The sequence below is a fragment of the Juglans regia genome, chromosome 13, assembly GCF_001411555.2.
Source record: "Juglans regia cultivar Chandler chromosome 13, Walnut 2.0, whole genome shotgun sequence".
Taxonomy (NCBI): Eukaryota; Viridiplantae; Streptophyta; class Magnoliopsida; order Fagales; family Juglandaceae; genus Juglans; species Juglans regia.
This window is the reverse complement of record NC_049913.1, coordinates 36,596,064-36,619,211: the sequence shown is the minus strand read 5'-3', so window position 1 is coordinate 36,619,211 and position 23,148 is coordinate 36,596,064. Positions and strand designations below refer to the sequence as shown.

Here is a 23,148-nt window from a genome sequence, read left to right as displayed (position 1 = left end):
GATTAATTTGGAATGTCTTCTCCTCTGTCCAAAACAGTGTTAAAATTAGCAGCTTAGTGAAGTGGATGGATGGATATTGCATATTAATGCCACATACATATTAGTGCCTCCCACCACCCCACCTAAAAATTAGTGCCTCCACCACGCCTTCTGCCCACTAATCTGTTAGTTTTAACACTAAATTGGAATATGCGGTGAATATTTGCTGACATCGAACTAAGTGATTACAAAATGTAGGCTTATAATCTATCATGCGAGTCAAACTTGGATGATTTATTTTTACAGTTACGTGCTGCCGTTGCCAAAGGCTCAAGCTGTTGCGGAGGAGACCTTGGTTATATGGTGCTCACTTGCGTCCAGATTGGGTCTGTGAGCATTGAAAGCTGAATTGGAAGATCTGTGCTTTGCTGTTCTTCAGGTCTAATCATAATCTTTATCTATCATGGATAATAATGGTTTCCATGTTGTTACTATTATTTGATATGCATGTGTTCTGTTAACATGATATCTTGTCAAATCTATTCCTGACGAGTTAGTACAGTTTCTCGCTGGGATTTTTTTGTACTTCATTGTCAAGGTACCTTGGTAAACAGAGTATGGGGTTTTTGAGCTGGTTACACATCAAAGCTAAGGTGTTGGAGTTTTTGACAAAGGAAGTGGTATTTGTGTGATGCATAGTGGAAAAAATAAGAGGCCTACCTGAGCAATTTCACCATGTAAAGTCAGTTTGCCATGGTTGTTCGGAAGGTGAAAGCCTTGTTCTACTAGGTTGGGGGGATGCAGGAATATGTGAAATCCTCCAGGGCTTGCAACAGAACTTTCATTGCCCAGTGTTGTTTCAATTGCCATGATACATTCTTGTCTTTGGCAGGATAGGGAGGAGGTGGTTGCAGTGGTTTCCTCACTATACTGGAGGGATGCTATGGTCGTGGTTGGAATTGTTTGAACTTTGACGGGCCTTGCTTTTCTTCTAGCTGTGGTTTGGTGGTGGAGCCAGAGTGGCACTCTCTTGGAACCCTCAAGATGGGTGTTCATCGCATGATAAGTTTGGAAAAATCATCTGTGATGGTGATGATAATTCTGTTGGTCAGCAAACCATTGTCTGCCGAGGAATTGGTAGTTACTAGGAGAACAAGGGGTGCTCCTGCCAACAGGGGAGCAATTGGCTGTGTCCCAGAAAAAGCTGAAATTTCATTTGGCATTGTATGATTCTCCAAAATTTCATGCAGCTGTGTAGGTAATGGTGAAGCGAGGGTACAACTGAAGAAAGCTGAAGGTATTGCTGATGCGGAGTCAAAGCATAATATTAAGGACAATAAGGGTGAATTTTTGGACTTTAGCTTCTTGAGAGACATGTTGCTTTTAAAAGGAGGTGGATAGGTGTATAATGAGACTAGACTCTAACTCGGGCTAGGGTCCACTTGGTCTGGCTAGTGGGGTGGGCCAAAGAGGCTAAAGCAGCACATAGGCCCTGGAAAGTCCAGTCCAAGTCTAAGCCTTGGGAGCCTCATACTTCTCAAAACCTTACTTAGGCCATTATTTAGGTGAAGTCAATAGTGGCCCAGAACATGGGTCCTGAGAGTGGCTTAGGCCTTGGGAGGTAGAAAGATAGTGGGCTGTTAAATCCCCTTTCCAAAATAGAGGAGGGCAAAGGCCTAGCCTTTGGATCACACCTTAAGTGGCTTCAACACAATCTTAAACCCTAGGTTTCATTAAGTGGAAGGTTAGATCCTGGTTTGGGGCCTCTTCTTTGACTAAGGAAGAAATATCGGGTCTGAGCATCTTGGCTTAGGTTGTAAGCTTGTCGATAGAAATGTTGCCACTTCTCGGTGCCATCAAGTTGTCAGCTACATAACTATCGATAGGGACTAGAAATTATGAAGAACCTACCTTGTCTCATCCTCTCTTCGTAGATGAAACTGATATTTTGTGAGTGATGCTGAATCATCTCGGTCATTAATGTTTGTTGCTATAAACCCTGAAGGGTTGGCTCAAGTGGTAAGGGTGTTGGCGTTGGGGTATGCTCCCCCAAGTATCAAGTTCAAATTGTTGGGTGTGAACAATTTCTAGGGGCTATGTTCCATTGATGAAAAGATGATACTTCACTTGATCTGTGCGATGTGTATGCTTTACACAGGTTCGAGATTTAACAGAGTAAGGATGTTGCTTTTGCACGGTCTCCGAGGTTCCTAGTCAATAAAAGTTAATGCTAGTTCCTTTGCTTTGAAGTCTTTTCAAGGCTAAAAATTATTCTTGCCCAATTCAGAATTAGTAACAGTGGGAGGCGAGGATAATATTGGAGGTTGATCGTATTTTTTGATGTAAGGTATTTTCTTTATTGAAGTATGTAGGTCTCCCGTTGGGGTGTCATTCAAAGCGAAGTCTAATTGGGATGCCATTATGGAGAAGATGGAATGTTGTCTAATTGGTTGGAAGCCGTGATATTTGTAAGTAAGAGGATTCTCTAAATCTGCCAACCTATTTTCTGTCTCTTTTCCCTATCACCACATCTTGAGAAGTTATAGCGTGATTTATAGTGGGGCAGAATTAGCAATGAGTTCAAGCTCCCCCTAGCCAAGTGGTCTAAGATATGGACCCTGATTTTGTTAGGTGGTTTAGGGTTTAGAACTTTGATTTTGTTAATAATTTTTTTTTTTTGGATGAATGGTTATTGTCAATGGACAGCTTTGCTGTCCATATTTGTTTCCATATATTGTTTCCTTGATTTACTCTTCAAAATCATTAGCTTAATAATTGACAGATTGTATAGGGATAGAATTAGCATATACAACGTTATTTCCATGTATAGAATCCTTTCCATGTATAGAATCCTTTGTACAGTTTATATATTGGAGAGAAACCACAAGGCCGAATACTTTTGGCTATTTTCACACAATATTTCGACTTATCTTGACATGGTATCAAGAGCCGTCTCCTAGTTTCTTGTCGTCGTCAATTTTTTTTCTTTTTTTCGGCAATCCCGTTTCGGGTCTGGTGGCTTCGGCACTCTCTGTTGTTAGGTGGCTGTCGACGCAGTCTTCTCTACGCCTTTCGGCCATTTCTGTGGAAAGTTGCTTGTCGGCGCAGCACTCTGGTAGTGTTTCCGGCGTCTCTGTGTCTTCGTAGTTGCCATCGCAACTCTCTGGCAATTTTCGGCTCTGGGATTCTCGTTGTTGTGACTTTCGGCTTGGTCTGGGTGGCTGTGGCTTGTTCTGGTTATTCCCATTTGGGTTCTCGACTTCGTCTGGGTGCAGCTTCTCACGTGGGATTTTTTTTCTCTCGCGGCTTGGTCAGTTTTTTATGTTCTTTGGCTTTCGGTTTCTGTCTTGATTTTGTTTCCTGGAGACTATAGAAATTTTCGGTCTATATTTTTTTGGTCTCGGTTGATTTCCCTTGCTGTTTCTGTTTTTGCTTTGTCTTGGCTTCATTTATTTGCGATGGACTCTGCACCTGTATGTGTCAAGTTTACGGGCACCAATTATTCTACTTGGGCATTTCAGTTTGAGCTTTTCCTCAAGGGAAAAGATCTTTGGGGTCATATTGATGGCACAGATATCGCCCAAACATATAATCCCGACACATCCCATGATCTCAAGACTTCTCCTTCATGGGCTGTGCTTGATGCTCGGATTATGTCTTGGCTTCTTGGTTCGGTGGAACCACATATTGTTACCAACTTACGGGCTCATCGTTCCGCTCAATCCATGTGGAATTACTTGAAGAAGGTTTATCATCAAGCTAATGATGCTCGTCGCTTTCAGTTAGAACATGCGATTGCCATGTTTCAACATGGTAGTCTTTCCATCCAAGACTACTACTCAGCATTTCTAACTCTTTGGCATGAATATACTGATTTGGTTACAGCGGATGTTCCTGTTGCCGCTCTTTCGACTATTCAGACTCTTCATGAGACTAGCCGGCGTGATCAGTTTCTTATGAAACTACGCCCGGAATATGAATCTATTCGCTCCTCTCTGCTGAATAGATCACCTGTTCCTTCTCTTGATATTTGTTTTGGTGAGTTACTTCGTGAAGAACAACGTCTTAGTACTCAAGCTATTCTGGAGCAATCTCATGGTAATTCTGGGATGGCAACTGTGGCTTATGCTGCCCAAGGACGAGGATCACCTATGACTTCTAAAAATTTGCAATGTTTCTGTTGCAAGGAATATGGGCATATTACTGCCAACTGTTCCAAAAAATATTGTTCTTATTGCAAGAAAAAGGGTCATATTATCAAAGAATGTCGCATCCGTCCACAGAATCGTCAAGCTCAAGCATTCCAGACTTCTGTTATTGTTCCTCCTGCAGCAACTCGTGTAGCACATGGCTCCTCCTCAGGTGCTTTCTCTAATTTTGCACCTCCTGCAGCAAATTACTGCACACCAGAAATGGTGCAACAAATGCTCATTTCGGCATTATCTGCGATGGGATTTCAAGGTAAAAATAATACTAAACTCTGGTACGTAGACTCGGGCGCTTCTAATCACATGACGAATACTTCCACAACCCTGTGTCATGTTCGGCCCTATGTTGGTCAATCTGCCATTCAGACTGCCAATGGCAGTTCTTTGCCTATAGATGCTGTTGGAGATGCTTCTTCCACATTTACTGATGTGTTTCTTGCTCCTCAGCTTTCCACGAATCTTATTTCTGTTGGTCAATTAGTTGATAACAATTGTGCTGTTAATTTTTCTGGTGATGGTTGTGTTGTGCAGGACCAGGTCACGGGGGAGCCGATCGCGAATGGACCTAAAGTGGGGCGCTTGTTTCCACTATTTTTACCTATTCCCACATTTTCTTCAGTGTCTTCTATTAAATCTTTTGCTTGTAATAATGTTCCTGATTTGAGTATGGTATGACATCGTCTTTTAAGCCATCCCAATACTCAGATCTTATCTCATGTATTGCACTCTGGTTTTCTTGGTAATAAAGAATGTTCTTCTTCTTTATCTTTTGAGTGTGATTCTTGTAAACTTGGTAAAAGCAAAACACTTCCCTTTCCTTTGCATGCTAGTAGAGCGTCTCATTGCTTTGATCTTATTCATAGTGATGTTTGGGGACCTTCCCTAGTTAGTTCACATGAAAAATTTAAATACTATGTGACTTTTATTGATGATCATAGCAGATTCACTTGGGTTTATTTTCTTCGCTCTAAATCTGAGGTTTTTTGTACTTTCACTGAGTTTTTAGCGTATGTCGATAATCAATTTTCTGCGACTATTAAGACGTTACGCACAGATTCTGGTGGTGGATATTTGTCTACTGAGTTTAAGGTATTCTTGGCTTCTAAAGGTATTATCTATCAACGTTCTTGTCCCGCTACTCCCCAACAAAATGGAGTAGCTGAATGCAAAAATCGCCATCTTCTTGATGTGGTACGTACTCTCTTGTTAGAATCATCTGTTCCCTCCATGTTTTGGGTCGAGGCTCTGAAAACTGCTACTCACTTGATTAATCGTTTACCTTCCCAAGTCTTACACATGGAATCTCCCTATTTTCGTTTGTTTGCTAAGCAACCTAGTTACGATAATCTCCGTATCTTTGGTTGTGTCTGTTTTGTTCATTTACCTCCTCATGAGCGACATAAATTATCTGCTTAATCTGTTAGATGTGCATTCTTGGGATATAATGTGTGTCAAAAGGGATTTGTTTGCTATGATCCTACTTTACATCGCACACGCATTTCTAGGAATGTTATTTTCTTTGAAAATCAACATTTCTTTCTTGTGCCTTCTATGCCCTCTTCTTCCACTGTGGTCCTCCCCTCTTTTGAGCAGCAACTCTTAGATCTTCATCAAGTCAGTTCTCGCTTTAAACCAGGTATGGTGTATACGAGACGCTCCCGCCCACAGTCCCTTCTGGTGGCTCACCCGCTATCTGATCCTAACATGCATCAGAATCAGTTAGTTGCAGCGCCTCCAGAGCCTTTGGTACGTCGCTCTCCTCGAGTGTCTATTCCCCCAGATAGGTATGGGTTCTCTTCTGGCAATTCTATTTCCGCTCTTACTGCTGCATTGTCCAAATTTGATATTCCCACATACTACTCACATGCTGTCAAGCATGACTGTTGGCGACAAGCTATGCAGGAAGAGATTGCCGCTCTAGAGGCCAATCATACTTGGGACATTGAACCTTGTCCTTCCACTATAGTTCCTCTGGGTTGCAAATGGGTTTACTCAGTCAAGGTTCGCTCTGATGGAAGTTTGGATCGTTATAAAGCTCGGCTTGTTGCCCTTGGGAATAATCAAGAATATGGTGTCAATTATGAAGAGACCTTTGCTCCTGTGGCTAAGATGACTACTGTTCGTACGATCCTAGCTCTTGCTGCTTCCTCTGATTGGCCACTATATCAGATGGATGTCAAGAATGCTTTTCTTCATGGGGACCTTAAAGAGTGTATTTATATGAAGCCGCCCCCGGGATTGTTTCCCTCTCCGACCTCCAATGTATGTAAACTTCGTCGCTCTCTTTATGGTCTCAAACAAGCTCCAAGGGCCTGGTTTGATAAGTTTCGAACCACTTTATTACAATTTTCCTTCAAGCAGAGCAAGTATGACACTTCATTGTTTCTTCGAAAATCAGACATGGGTATTGTTGTCATTTTGGTTTATGTTGATGATATTGTGATTACTGGTTCTGATTCTGCTTTACTTGTCCAGCTCAAGACTCATCTCTCAGAATCTTTTCATATGAAAGATCTTGGGTCTCTTACATATTTTCTTGGTTTTGAGGTACATCGTAGTTCCTCTGGTATTTCCCTCAATCAACATAAGTATGCTACTGATTTGGTGGCTACAACTGGTCTACAGGAAGCTCCCTCTGTCGATACTCCCATGGAATTAAATGTCAAGCTTCGCAAAGAGGAGGGTGACTTACTTACCGATCCCAGTTTATATCGGAAGTTGGTGGGTAGCCTTGTCTATCTCACTATCACTAGACCAGATATTTCCTTTGCTGTACAGCAAGTCAGCCAGTTTCTTCAAACTCCCAGTCATCTTCATTTGGCTGCTGTTCGTAGGATTATACGCTATGTTCAGGGCACTTCTGCCCGTGGGTTATTCTTTCCTGCAGGCAATTCTCCTCGTCTTGCTGCTTATAGCGATGCTGATTGGGCTGGTTGTGCTGATACACGTCGCTCCATCATTGGTTGGTGTGTGTTCTTAGGTGATGCGTTGATCTCTTGGAAGAGTAAAAAGCAAGACAGAGTTTCTAAGTCCTCTACAGAATCTGAATACCGAGCGATGTCTCTTGCTTGTTCCGAGATTATTTGGCTTCGAGGTTTGCTTGCTGAGTTAGACTTCTCTGAGATTGATCCTACACCTTTACACGCCGATAATACAAGTGCTATTCAGATCACGGTTAATCCTGTCTATCATGAGCGCACCAAGCATATTGAAGTAGATTGTCACTCTATCCGTGAAGCCTTTGAAGCTCGTGTTATCATTCTTACGCACATTTCCACTGAGCTACAAATTGCAGATATCTTTACCAAGGCTCTTACTCGTCATCGACATTGCTTCCTAAGTAGCAAATTGATGTTGGTTGATCAACCCGCATCAATTTGAGGGGGGCTGTCAATGGATAGCTTTGCTGTCCATATTTGTTTCCATATATTGTTTCCTTGATTTACTCTTCAGAATCATTAGCTTAATAATTGACAGATTGTATAGGGATAGAATTAGCATATACAACGTTATTTCCATGTATAGAATCCTTTCCATGTATAGAATCCTTTGTACAGTTTATATATTGGAGAGAAACCACAAGGCCGAATACTTTTGGCTATTTTCACACAATATTTCGACTTATCTTGACAGTTATGACATTATGACACAAAGAGAAAGGCTTTGTGTCTTTTTGTGGTGAATGCCAAATATGGTAGCATGCGTGGAGGGCGTTGTTCAAATGAGGTTAGTGGACCATTTTGGAGGTTAGTGGACCATTTTGGCATTGGGATTGGGAAATCATCAGGAGGTGGTGCAGTGAATTCTTTCGTTTTGTTAGATATGAGGTGGTTATGGATCAATGGTCCTCGATTTACTTCCAAGTGGTTTGGTATATTCTAGGTCCTGAGTTCGAATCTGAATGTGGTCACCTTAAATTGTTAGTATACCTATATAAAAAAAGAAAGATATGAGGTGGTGATGGGTCTAAAATCAAATTTTGGTACGACATGTGGTGTGAGGACCAGTATTTGTAGACTTTCTTCCTGAAATTGTTTTGTATATGCCACTGTAAAGAGGCACTTATAAAAAAAAATGTATATATAACCTTAAGGAGTCTTTGATTGCAGAAAATTAGCAGATCTTTAATAAATACCATAATGGAGTGTTACTTTTGTTAGATAAGTGCATGATTGCGAGGTGGCTTCACTCCCTTCGTTCTTTAACAGGTTGGTGTGATCACACAAATCTATTGGATCTCATCCAAGAGGCAGACCTTCGAGGTCAAGTATTTCTTCAATATGCTCTTTCCTCAAGTTGGCTCTTTATTTCCTTGAAAGAGTATTTGGAGGAATAAGGCTCCTTCAAGGTAGCTCTTTTTGCTTGGACAGCAGATTTAGGGAAGATTATAACACTGAATAAATAATAATTTGAGAAAGAGGCGCATTGTAGTAACATGACAGTGTTGGATGTGTAAGCAGAGACTTTTGCTTTGTTTGAGGTGGCTAGGGATTTATGGGTGTCAATATTCAGTACTTTTGGTGTTGTGTTGGTTATGCCCCACTGGTTGGAGGAGTTATTGGCAGAATCCTTTTTTGAGTTGTAGAAATATAGAAGTTTGGAGGATTTTTGTATGCTTAATGTGGTGTATTGATGGGCAAATAATGCTCAAACATTTGAAGATTGTGAGGTAATGGTGATAGAGTTAGTAGCCATCATATTCAACTCCCTTGATATGCAACAGATTGTTGCATAACAGCTCCCAATTTTCTAGGTTTCTAACTTTCAAATTTTGTTTGTTCCTTTTCTCCCTTTCACAAGTCAGGCGTATCCTTTTGTATGCTTCCTATGTACTGGAGTTGCACCTCTCTACACATTGAATAAAAAATCTATTTGTCATTTTATACGCAAATAACAAGTTTAGAAGAGGTCAGGCTCAGCCGTTATCACAATGTGTTTGGATTGTAGTTTCTGTGCTTTTTAATGCTTCTACTAGTAAAAAGAATTGTCTTGATTTGTCCTGTACACTGGTGCAGCCTCAAATATTTCGGAAGATGCGAGCAGATCTAGCATCCATGTGGAGCCCTATCAGCAGAGCAGGAAATCTAAGAAGAATATCTGCTAGAGCCAGCTTGCTACCATTGGATGAAAAAAGCTTAACATCTGACTATGAAGGGGCCATGGCAATTGATGAAGACATCACAAGCATGAAGGTAAGTGATTTGAACTTAAACTACTCTTTTTACTTTTAGTGCGTCCCAATGGGGATGCCTATATTGATGAATGACAATGAGGACTTAGATGCATATTTACAATGTCGATAGATAGGACATCATCCACTTATTGTTTCTATTGATAAAAGAATAAGTGCTTGCTTTATGAAAAGGCTCTGAATTTTCCAAGAAATAAAGAAAACTCTCTCTTATTAGTGGTCAATGCACTTTATATATTAGATTAATTAAGCACCTAAGGTCTCATCATAAAAAATGTACTTTTTTTTTTCTATGACAGCATGTGGTCAGCGAAAAATTTAGAAGGTGCTTCAACTGTATGTTTCAGATAGAGTCAGTCTGTCAGTGGCCACATTCATTACAGTTGCTTTGCATAGAGCTCAGTGCTAAAAACAGATTCATTTAAATAAGGGAAGTTTCCAAGTATCAACATGAAAGTTATTTTCAGTGTGAGTTTTGTTATATAGTTGAAACCTGGGCAATTTATTATCTTTAATATATTTTTTTCGCTAAAATATTTTCTCATGGATTATACTGCACCATCTGTAAGCACTAGTAGTAAGACTTTGAATGGGATTGAACTTACTCAGAATATGCTAAGTCTTTGTTTATAAGAACATTGTTTGATTGGGTGATTGCCTTAGGCAATGTGTCTTTTTCTTCTCCTTTCTTAAATATCCTTGATTTTGAATCAGATTCATCCTTAGTGCAAACTGAAGGGTCATCTTTCTTTCCGTCATTATTACAATTCATCAAAATATCACATAAAAGAGATTCTAGGTCCAAAAAGACTGTAGCTGAGATAATGCACACACTTAGGGATGATGATAGGTGTGGCATTAAAATAGGTTTAAACTGGTGGTTTGGATTGTCTGTCTATATTGACTTTCAGAAGGTCTTTATTTGGATTAATTGACTTCCTGCTTACTGTTAGAATGGTCACCAGGGCAAAGCATGTTGGAGAGGTTTGTAATCCTGTAAAGAATGTGAAGTTGGAATGTTTGTAATGCATAAAAGGACCTTTATTTTTAGACATTTCGATTGAATGTTCTCTACTTTCAGGATCTTTTGGAAGCCGTAGCTCCTTTTGATATCTGGCTAGATCGAAGAAAACGGACAAAATTTCTTAATAGTCTTGGAAGTACTCTGGAGACACACACAAAACCCAAGGTTTTGCGCGATGCCGGAATTGCTTTAGCATCTCTGGTGATTTGTGAGGAAGCACTTGAGCGGGAGTTAATTATATCAACTTCGTATGTTGTACTTCTCATATCATCTGCTGAATAGTGTATGTGAACCAGTGTTATTAGTTTGTACACCCCCAAAAGGGTGTTTAATCTTATTTTTAATTATTCCCTTGCAGGTATGTTCCAGGGATGGAAGTAACGTTATATAGCCGACTAAAAAGTTTGTATAGTATACACAGCAAGGTATGCATAGTTTACTTTCAAAAAATCACAGTTAGGCATGCCTTTTTCATACATTATAAGATTATCCAAAGAGTTATGTATGTCCCTCATTTTGGCACTTAAAACACTGTTGCTTCTGTATAACTCAAAACCGTCTCCATCAGTTGACCTCATAATCCAAGATCATGCAAAGATGTATTTAATGATAAAAGTATGAAAAACTGTACGATTGCCTTTTGTTCCCTCTTAAACTCCTATGGTATGCTATAAAGATACCTGTTTATAGCTTAGAAAGTTTGCTGTAAAATTATTTTGACGTTGCTCCTTGCTTGAGTCCATTTGATCCCCATCAGCATGCCAAGGCCATCATGATCCATGGCACATTGGTTCCCAGGTTTCTAGAAGTTGTTAGGTCTATGCTTTTGAGTTTAATCATGGAGAGGAACTTTCTTAGAGGCGGAAGATCTTAATTGCCACTTTCTTTTTAAAAAAAAATAGTCTATTCTCAAAGCTCTCTGTTTTTAGATAGAAAGAAATAAAATGAACCTTGCCATGAAATGCCTACCTAAGAAATAAATCTCTGAAGTAGCAGCAATCTGGTGAAAATTGACCACCATATTTTTCAGCCAGCTTTTGAAAAATCTCAAACACTTTGGGTGCTTAAAGTACAGACAAAAAATGTTGTGGTTTTCAGCTGCTGTATCAAACAGTAATGCAGTTAAAATACCAAATATGTTATAGAAAAGTACCATGAAACGACCCAAATGTATTAGGAGAGAAGTTTGCTTGGAGACTGTACAGTAATTCATTTGGAATGCAAGAAATGAAATGTACTTTTCCCCTTTTTTCCTTTGTAAATAATTGCTAAATTTTACATGTATGTCGTATGCCCCAACTTCCCTCTCCACCTTGTTACGGGATGAGTAGATGTAACTAATTGGGTTGAGTAAGGCAAACAGTTCATATTTAACCACCGCCTCCTTCTAACACTCTTTCATGAAGTGTATTATGCAGTTTAGTCTATGTTGGTGGTTAATCTTCAAATAATCTTATAATCAAAGAGTGTGATCTCTTCTCCTTTTTTTTTTTATTTTTTATTTTTCCAGTAAGTAGGATGGGGGCCAACATTTTTATCTTTCTGAAGATTGTTAAGCTTTATTGATTTGGAGGAGAACGATGTTGTGTTTGATTCATCCTTTTTAATTTTGTTTTATGGAGGTACTTTTGTAGGTTCATGTCTTGGATGTTAGGGCTTGTCCTCTTTTATCTTTGGCACACATTCTACTTAAACCTTTGAAAATTTCTTTCCCTTCATAACTCATTACAGCTACAGAAAAAGTGTTGTAATCACAATGTTTGAGCAACTGAAGTTAAGGACCAATTGCAAAAGTTATTTGATTTTCGTTGGTCAGAGAGTTGTCGAGAAAGTCTATTTATACGAATAACTTTTTTATTGGAACATGAAATTAATCCTGGTATAGTTACCTGCTTCAGATGAAACGGAAAGATGTCAGCATCAGCAAGGTATATGATGCCCGTGCATTAAGGGTAGTTGTTGGAGACAAGAATGGAACTCTACATGGACCTGCTGTTCAGTGTTGTTACAATCTTCTTGACATTGTACACAAGTAAATTAATTGAAATGTGTGCTCTTCAAGTTTCAGTTTATTTGCAATTGTATTCATTCTAACATGGGTGATAAGAAACTATCTTCCTCTAATATAGTTTCATATCTGAAAATATTTCACAAAAAGTTAATTTCTTATAGAAAAATTTTTCCGGAATTTTCAAGTGCTTTTTCTTTCAGTCAAGGACTACTGTTAGTAACATTTTTACATGCCCTCCCCCTCCAAATAAACTGCCTTCTAGTTCTTCCCTGCAGTAGTGCATCTCTGGTCTCTACTTAGGAATATTTTAAATGTCTGTCTGCATTGATTGTGACCGGATATTGTATCATGTTTCTATTTCTTTCTTCCTGTTGCAGGCTATGGACCCCGATTGATGGTGAGTTTGATGATTACATAGTTAATCCAAAGCCTAGTGGTTATCAGGTAATTTCTTTCCACATAATTCAATGTAAAAGTATGAAATATTTTCACTGTGATTGTCCTTATGTCCTTACTCCTGTCATTCTTCATGCTACATCACCATTGTTGTTATTGTTGTCACTGCCATCATCAGCACTCACTGCTGCAAACCACCACTATCATCACTTTCTGCCACTACTGCTGCCACTATCATCACTACCCCTCCCCTCTAACAGCCGCCGTAGCTGCCATCACCATCACCAATATTACAACACCGACCACCACCATCACCATGTCATTGCCATTGTGCCATTGCGAGTACTATGGTTTTTTTATAAGTAAATTTCTCAAAGTGCAGAGCGGCACAACCTAAGTACACAGGAAATATACAATAGGAAACACCCAACTGGACGAATACAATATTATAAAGAGCAATGTGACTCTTAGCCTGGTAACATCGAAAAAAGTACCCCCGATACCTTGAAGGCCTAGCATATCCTTTGCAACAGCCTCCTCAGCTCCACTACCGTCTGGTTTGTCGGGGTGACATGTGTGGTGAGGACAAGTTTTCGCTTTTTGTCGACCACTCCCAATTATCCTTGTTTCATTTAATTTTTTGGTCTGGCTTAACAACTTGAGAAGCCTATCTTCTTTTCTTTTCCCAAGACATATGATGAATGTTAGAAAAAATACTGGAAAAAAAAAAAGATGTGCCATTTCATCGTGATGAGAGAGATATCTCCATACAATTAGCCATTGAAGCTTCTTTCTCATATGCAATCCTGAAAATTGAAGGGAATTAGTCCTTTGGGGCTTCATCTCCACACCACAGGTCACTCTCGAATTTTATTCTCGAACCATCTCCCAACACCAATCTAGTGTGCCGAGCAAAAACCCCCACCCTCGTCTAATGTGCTTCCATATTCCCACTCCATATACCCCATGTACCCTCCTAGTGCTCCAACCTCCCCCCCATACTTCCATATTCGAAGTCAATCACCGACTTCCATAAAGCTTCCGGTTCTGTATTATATCGCTACAACCATTTTCCAAGTAAGGCTCTATTGAAAATCCTTAGATTTTTAATTCCCAACGCACCAAAAGAGATTGGGGAGCGTACCTTATCCCACTTGATTAGATGAAATTTGAATTCATCTCCCAAACCACTCCAAAGGAAATTGGGAATACATATAAGAAATACGTTGGTAACTTAGATAGAGTGCTTTTGATTAAGGTGATCTTACCACCTTTCGACAAATACAATTTCTTCCAACCTGCTAATATGCGTTCAATCTTCTCAATCACTGTATTCAAAATCGATTTAGCCCTTGAGGCTGCCCCCAAGGGAAGACCATGCTAATTTATGGGAAGAGAGGAAACCCTACATCCAAGAGTATTAGCCAACTGTTGGATATTGCGAACATTACCCACTGGCACCAATTTTGATTTGTCAAAATTCACTTTCAACCTTGATGCTGCCTCAAAACATAGTAGTAGTGCCCTCAATGCCCGAATCTGGTTTTATCCTGCCTCACAAAATATCAGTATCATCTGCAAATAAGAAGTGAGAAATGTTAAGAGAACCCCTATTGGAGTCACCAAACGAGAATCCAGTGATAAATCTATTGTTAACCAAGGCTAATATCATTCTGCTAAGCGCAGCCATAACAATGACAAACAGGAGTGAGGACAAAGGATCCCCTTGTCTTGGACCTCGAGAGTTGTTAAAGACCAACTGGACTGCCATTCACCAAGACTGAAAACTTCACCGTTGAATGCACCATTTGATCCACGAGCACCATCTCTCCCCAATCCACTCCTTCCAAGCAAGTAAAGTAGGAAATCAATTGACATGATCATAAGCCTTCTCCATATCCAACTTGCATAGGATCCCTATATTTCTAGATTTTAGCCTACTATCTAGACATTCATTGGCGATGAGAATTGAGTCTAGAATTTGCCTACCCTTTACAAATGCGTTTTGGGGTTTTGTAATGATCTTCCCCAAAACCTCCCCTAGGAGATTTGCAAGCACTTTGGATATGATCTTATACATCACATTCATAGGATTAATGGGTCAGAAACCTTCACCTCCGATTCCCCAAACTTATTGGGAATGAGTGCGATAAAAGTGGCATTAAAGTTTTCTCAAATTTCCCAACCAAAAAGAATGCTTGGAACACCTTCATTAAATCCTCCTTCACCACATCCCAACATGATTGAAAGAATCCCATAGAAAATCCATCTGGACCACGTACTTTGTCTTTGACCATTCTCCTTACCACACCGTGAACCGCCGTCTCCTCAAAGGGTCCGTCTCCTCAAAGGGTCTCTCCAACCAAGAAACATGCTGCAAGTCAATGGACATAAAGGCTAGTCCATCAAGTTTTGGCCGCCACCCCACCAGTTCGGTAAGCAAGGTGTTCAAAAAATCCAGCAACGTGCTCTTGAATCATAGGAGCCTCCATACAATCCACACCATCTATATTCAACATCTCAATGGTATTAGTTCTCCTATGAGAGTTGGCTACTCTGTGAAAGAACTTTGTGCTTTGTTCTCCTTCTTTCAACTACAATGCTCTTGATTTTTGACGCCAAGAGATCTCCTCAAGTAAAATAACCCTCTCTAGTTCTAATGCTAACTCAGACTTTCGAGATAATTCCTCCAAGGAAAGAACCCGACCCTCCTGTATCCTCTCTACCTCCTGTTGCTCCTCTACAACATGGACTTCTTTCGGTCACCTATAGGGGTGAATTCAGTCTGGTCCGGTCGGTCCATAAGGGGTTTTGGGACCAGACCGAATCCATTCGGTCTAGGATTTTCTCACCCTGGGCCGGACCGAACTCCCATATGGACCGGAACCATTCGGTTTGTCGGTTCGTTCAGTCCGACCCAATATCAAGCAAACATTGTTTCATCTTTATTTTTTGGCAGATAAATTAATAAAAAAAATTGTTTAAATAACTAATATTAAAATTAAGTTAATTCTTAATGTGGATTATGTAATTAAAAAAAATATTTAATTCTAAGTATATTTAAGATGTTGATAGTTATAACTTAGACTTTAGTATTCATAATCATTAATAATGGCCTATATTAAAATTAAAAATTAAAATTCTAACATTTTATATATCATATATAGTTAATAACTATTAAATAACTTCATTGTTCATAGATTATTAATACTTGCTTGGAACTTAGGTATCTTAAAAAAAATTACCTAATTACTTTAATTAAGTATAAATAGTAGAGTATGTATGGATGTATGATGTATCTATATATAATGACATAAATTATCATATGATTTATGATATATTATTAATTGATAGCATATATTATTTAACATGTTACATGGTCAATAATAATAGATTATATGAAAATTACATAATTAACTTATACAATATATATATAGTTTGGTTGATTTCGGTCCGATCTAATCCAAAAATCACAGACCTCGGTACCGGACTGAAAATCGAATTCCTCACAAATGAAGGACCGAAATTGACCAAACATATTTTCGGTCCAGTCCGGTTGGTTTGGCCGGTCTGGACTGAAAATGTTACAGTCACCTATATCACCAAAGGATTGAGCATTCTATAGCTTTAAATCTTTTTTTAAAACTTTCAGTTTGCCTGCAAGGATGAAGCTAGGGGTGCCATGGATCTGATATGACGACCGCCATTGCCTAGCCCTTTCCACAAAACCTTAGTCTTCAGCCACATATTTTCGAATTTGAAATACCGATGCCCTCCTTGAATACCACCACAATCCAGCAATAGGGGAAAATGATCCGGGCAAAGGCGAGGCAGCCTCTTTTGACAAAGGTTTGGATAGTGAATTTCCCACTACGATAAGACTAAAAATCTGTCCAATCTAGACCACGTATAACCTCCTCCCATGTGAGGGATATCCACAAAACCCAAGTTGAAGATACACTCTGAGAATTCTATCATTGCTGGCCATAGCCTATTTTCTCTTGAACGTTCACTTGGGAACCTTATAACATTAAAGTCACCACCTATGCACCATGGTAAATCCCACCAGCTATGTACTCCAATTTCTTCCCATAAAAGTATTCTCCTGCTGTTCAAATTCAGCCCGTAAATACCAGCGAAAGCCCATACAAAATTGTCTTCCACTCTTAAAGGAACATGCCACTGTATACTTCCCAATGAATTCTTCTGTTTTCTACACCACCTTTCTATCCCACATCGCCAAAACACCATCTGAAGCCCCATTGGAAGCAAGATAAGCTCAATCTACATATGTACAGCTCCATAAACTTCGAACGATTCTCCTTGTAATAAATTTCAGCTTAGTTTCTTGTCAGCACACAATGTCCGCCTTCCACTCATGAAACAATTTTTTTACCCAAAGGCGCTTATTTGCCTCGTTAAGCCCTCAAATATTCGAAGAAATGATTTTAGGCTTCATAAAGATGGTGCTAGCCCCCTCCCTTTGGGATTTTCTTTACTTGAGCTTAAGCCGCCCTCATAGTTGAGAGACCATGTTAACCTCTTTAGCTCCCTCTGTTTTTTAGAACCTAATTTCTTTAATTGAACATGTCCCACTTCAATGGCTGTAAGCAAGGCCATGGATTGTTCCTCAAAACCCTCACATTCAATTCCCACATAATGCTGGATTTCCTTTACCAAATGTAACACCCAATTAGAGATGCTAAATTGACTTGGCAGCAGATAGTTTAGGGGTATAGGCTCCCCCACCATGTTGATCTCGTCCCTGGGTGTCCACTATGACTGTGTCGGCACCCCCATCTCTTCCTCAGCATAGATAGGCCTGCCATCCCACTCAGAGGAGTCAAGTGTGGGGAATAACATCCGTGATGGCCCCAGATCCTCTCCCTCGGTACTCCCAAGCTCTGAAATAACACACGGGCTACATCCAGATGTTGAAAACCCTTCGCCAAAGAAGCTGCCACTTGAAGCTCGAAGCTCGAGAGAGGGCTCTCCCACGCTGTCCGTTGGCTTTGTCAGTCCTTGTTGGGCTTGAGACCAGATACTCACCGATGCGGCTTCAATGAGAAATGTTTCTAGTTCTGCTGGCGTCGACACTACCTTTGTCATATCCACAGGTTGGAGTACCGTCGTAGGTTTCTCGGCCTGGAGCAAGGCCTACCGGGATCTTTTTCGGCAAGATTGGATGTCTCCTGCTGGTGGAAGGTCCAGCCTCGCCCCTCTCTCTGATTCTCCACATGGGCTGGGCTCTTATCTTAGTTTTGCCCTTAATTTGTCCCAAGGGCTGAGGCCCAGAGACTCGGCCCATATCCATTCCACTTATCTTTGTTTTGCCCTTAATTTGTCCCACGGGCTGAGGCCCAAAGTCTCAGCCCATATCCATTCCACTTATTATCTGTTGCCTATACACACGATTAAGGCCCCCAGATTCCTCAACAAGTCCCACGGGTTGAAGCCCATGCCCAATCTTATCAGGCTCAAACCTCTTATGGATTATGTAGCCTAGGCCCACCTCATCTTCTTCCTCAACGCACCGTATCAATATGTCGACTTGCTCATGCAGTGCCGCCAGTTGTGATTTCATGCCATTCAAAGTATTGTGCACACCACCTCTTGCCAGACCGACAAAGACTTGCCACCGCAACCCTTCCACTTTGCATGTATTGTACCAGTGAGCCGAGGAGCCATTTTGGTCTTTTGGCAGTTGTTATGTCTCACGGTGGCTCTACGCTGATTTGTCCCACCGCCGATAGCTCCACCCCTGTATTGCTCTCTAGATTGCACTGGCGACGTTGTTTGCACCAGTGCCTCCCTGTACGACCAATTCTGCATTCGATTCCCCACCACTTGCAGTCTCTGTGATACCCCACCTCCATTGCAGTTCACGGCTTTCTCCTTCGATATGGCCTCCCTCAGTGTAACTGCCATCGTCCTCCATCCCATCCCCCCCATTTCTTCCGGTATGAAGATAAAGTTACGTCTTCAACCCCCACCATATTCCACGAGCGCCATGAAATAACCGCGGGAGTTTGAGCACCTCTGCGCTATGAAGCTTCTAGCACCCTCCCTTGACGTAGTGTAGAAGTCCTTCGTCCCACCCCTCAGACACCTGCAGAGTTCTGATAAACCAATGCACTGATACCTTCCCAAGTCTCATCTCCTTCACTACCTTCCAGCTACTCTCTGTTATGAGCAAGGAACCTCCATCCTTCATCAAAACAAAAACTTTTGATTCTATAACTAGTTGATTCGGGAACCCCATGATCACTCTAACCAAAATGAAATTTGGGTTGTTTGACTTTTAATTTGGAATTTCTCACTAACCCCTATGGGTTGGCTCAAGTGGTAAGAACATTGGTGTTAGTGGTATGCTCCCTCTAGTTCCAAGGTTCAAACCAATGCAATAAATTTCGAGAGGCCACGTCCCTTTGGATAAAATATGATAATTTACTTGATCTGTTGCATTTGCACTGGTTTATCAGGTAAAAGACATGTTGCATTTGCACCGTCTCCGGGATCCCTCGTCATAAAGAAAAAATTGGGAATCCTTCTCTCTTTACCTTTCTAGTCTTTTCTCTCCATTCTCTCTCTTTCCCCTGGTCATATTATCAGCCATTCTTTTCTTCGTCTCTGAAATTCTCAGCACTCTCTTATCATACGTGTTAGTCTGATTTTTAAATGAAATAAGGTTTTCCCCTCCACTAATCCAGCCGAAGCTTCTATTGCCCTCTTTTAAACCTAACAACTTCATTCTTACCACCTTCTAGCAAGACAGTTGGAAAATTTTAACCCAAGCCTATCGGGCCTCACCCTGCCTAGAATGTGTGACATTCAACATTCAGCATTTTATAGTTCTGTTTCTGATACATGTTGCATCTGGCATTGTCTTGGATCATCCTCCCCCTTCTCCCCATCTGATCCAAGGGGGCAGAAGTTACCTTGTCATGAACCAAAGCTGAATTAGTGTTACCTAAATAAAAAATAAAAAGAAGCATATAATCAGGAATAGAATGTAGAATCCCACAACTACTTCTAAACAAATAAAGTCCAATCAAGGTGCTGTTAGAGATGTTATAAGAGAATTGTAACCTGAAACAGCATAAAAGATCGTTCTTTCCTCTTTCAGATGGTCAATTTATTTTTATCCTATTTGCTCCAAATGACCCTAAGCTGCCGTGGCAAGTTTTGCGTTTATGATGAGTGATGATTGTGAATGTTTAAGTAGTTTACTTTAGTCTAACATATTGACCCTCAAGCCATTATTGTAACATACTCTCCAAACCAAAACTTTGCGTTCTGTTTGCAGTCTCTGCACACTGCAGTACAGGGTCCTGACAGCTCACCTCTGGAAGTTCAGATAAGAACGCAGGTACCAATCTTTTTTCGCTTATGTTGGAAGTCAAAGTTACTCTTCAAGGCATTTGATTTAGTTTAGAGAGATATTAACTTCCACATTTTTAGAGAATGCACGAATATGCTGAACATGGACTTGCTGCACATTGGCTCTATAAGGAATCTGGAAACAAGTTTTCTTCTACTAGCAGTATGGATGCTTCTGAAATAGAAGCATCCCCCTATTTCTCCAAAGATATGGAGGACCAAAGTTCCAATGTAGATGACTTGTTTCAGAAGTACAGTTCCCTTAAAGTTGGACACCCGGTCCTTAGAGTGGAAGGAAGTCGCTTGCTTGCTGCTGTCATTATCAGGTATATAGCTACATTATGTATTTTATGCTTACTTTGCGTCATTCTTCTGATTATGCATCAAAATTGAGCCTCTAGAATGGATAATGGTGGAAGAGAACTGCTTGTTGCTGTGAGCTTTGGACTGGCAGCTTCTGAAGCAGTAGTTGACAGAAGATCTTTCCAGATAAAGCGATGGGAAGCTTATGCAAGGTTATTCAAAAAGGTTGAGTTTCTTTGCTTAAATTCTTGATAATATAAATCTTGTTAATCTGAAACTAGCACCAGAACAGCTAGATTTTTTTTAGAAAGAAGACTGAGATCAAGTTCCTGAAAACCTCGCTCTGTTGATTGTCAAATTGAGCTTTCCAACACAAGAAGGGTTCTGTTCTGCTATACTTTATGGTGTGTGTTAGTTCAATTTAAAGAGGGTAAAGACAGCTTGCCATAACTAATTAGCAACGTCACAATGTAGTAGCAAATGGTTCACTATTTCCCCATTCCTTCTTCACATACAACACTATTTTATCACTAAAACTTGTTACCCCCTTCCCTAATGTTGCCACCCAAGCAAAGAATGCCGCCTCAGTGTAGCTATACTCCCAATAGTCTTCCATGGATTTATGAGTTTTACCTTCAGAGTGCCCTTTCTTGGAGGGAATCCATGACAACCAATCTTCTTTCCCCAGGTTCTTATCCTAACCAAGTACAATCAGACATAGAAAGAAACAAAGAGATATATCTCCTGGTTTTGTGTTGCTATGATAAATTGCATTTCCCATTGGTTGGAGCCGTCCAAAATCTGTAAATTGTCTATCACCAAAGCATCCTTCGCCTGGGAAATGGTGAGAGGAGTCGGGAAGGCTTCCTTAAGGAATTGATCATTGCACCACACATCGTGCCAAAATTTGTGAACTGATTGTTACTGGGGAGTGAACCACTCTCTAAAAGTTTTATGTAGTTGTAGCATTATTTTATCTATCATTTCTCTACTACATGTGATCAACAAGTTTTCCATATCCAGTGTTCGGTAATGGAACAAAAGAAACTCTAAGCCCCCTGAGATTTCATGGTTTACTTATTTTACTTGAACTCTACCTTATTTTCTACAAAGTTCGAAAGAATTGTATATTGTAATGTGTCAGTGGCATTTTCAAACCTGAGGTCCTGATATATCTCTGGTTAGTCAGGCACCTTAAATACCATGATACTCTTTCACTCAGGATTGTCTGTATCAATAACCAAGAATAATCACAACCTTACCATTTAGGCACTTGACTTTATTCTTTTAACATGAAAGCACCATTCTGGTAAGCTGAGAACATCTCCTAAAGTGCTAATCACTAAACAGAATTCTCAGACTTTGCTTTTTTAGTGATTTCATTGATGCTCAAAGTTGTTAATATTTGGTGGTGTTTTGAATAGGTAGCATTATAATGTTGTAATTTATAAACTTTTTTATTATCCTGCCACTGACTCTGCACTATAGGTGTCCGATGAGTGGTGGTGTGAACCAGGACATGGGGATTGGTGCACTTGCCTAGAGAAATATGCCCTCAGTCGAGATGGTATGTACCACAAGGTATGAATCAGTAAAATACCAGAAAATCTCAAAAGCATGACAAAAACTTATGAGTTATTCATGCCTGTCATTTAAAGGTATAAGGGTAGAAGAATGCGAAAACATGTTGATATTTATTGAACGATTTTGGCCATGCAGCAAGACCAATTTGGACGCCTACTGCCAACCTTCATCCAGGTCATTGACTTGACAGAGCAAGAAGAATATGAATATTGGACTGCTGTATCTGCTGTTTTTGATGGCAGACAGATTGATTCTTTAACATCAAGATCAAGTTTTGAATCACTAAATTCAAATTCCATGGAGGCTAGCATTAATAACAAGGTTTGTATGAAAATCACATTACCATCCTAAAAGCAAAATGTGTTTATTACTATTGGGTGAATATTTTCTAGAGTTATCTAATTTTGTTTCTTTCAAGCTTGCTAGTCAAGCATAATTCAGCTAATGCTGCAATTTTGTTAGTAGACCTGGCCAAAATTAAGAATCAGATGAATTTTTTTTTCTTTTGTTAATTTTGGTGTAATATAAATGCGGGGAGAAATATGTGTTTCATCTTTTCTTTTGTTACTTTTTGTGTGTAATATAAATGTGGTGAGAAATGTGTATTTTGGGATGATTTTACGAACATATGGGAATAGAAGTACTGGGTCAAATACGATGGTTTAAAAAGTTTTGGCATATATATGTTTTTACACATTATCTTGTGCTAGTGGGTTACGTAAGAAACGTTTTTGTTTTTTTTATCCCTCTGTTAGTTTATGTTATGAATGAACTGAGCCTTGATAAGTTGGCATCCATAGCCCTATATCCTGGAAGAAGACTTCCAACAGATCATGAAGATCTTCTTTTCACTGTTTTTGACAACTTAGAAAATAGTTTTTTGGAAAATTACTAGTGTAATTCTTGATCAATTTGGAGACAAGTGGTCTTGAAAAATTCTCTTATTTTTTTTTTCCTTGAGTATATTCAGAATAGAGCCACAGTATCCAAGTCTCTATTGTATCTTGAAAGCAATCATTGCTATTTTTTGCTACTCTTCATACGTCGTCAGTGATTGATATTGCACAAGGTT

At 39.8% G+C, this 23,148-nt stretch overlaps 1 pseudogene; it reads left to right on the top strand.

The window, feature by feature from the left end:
• Nucleotides 1-23,148, top strand: part of LOC109021368 — a 33,911-nt pseudogene that overhangs the window by 9,916 nt on the left and 847 nt on the right.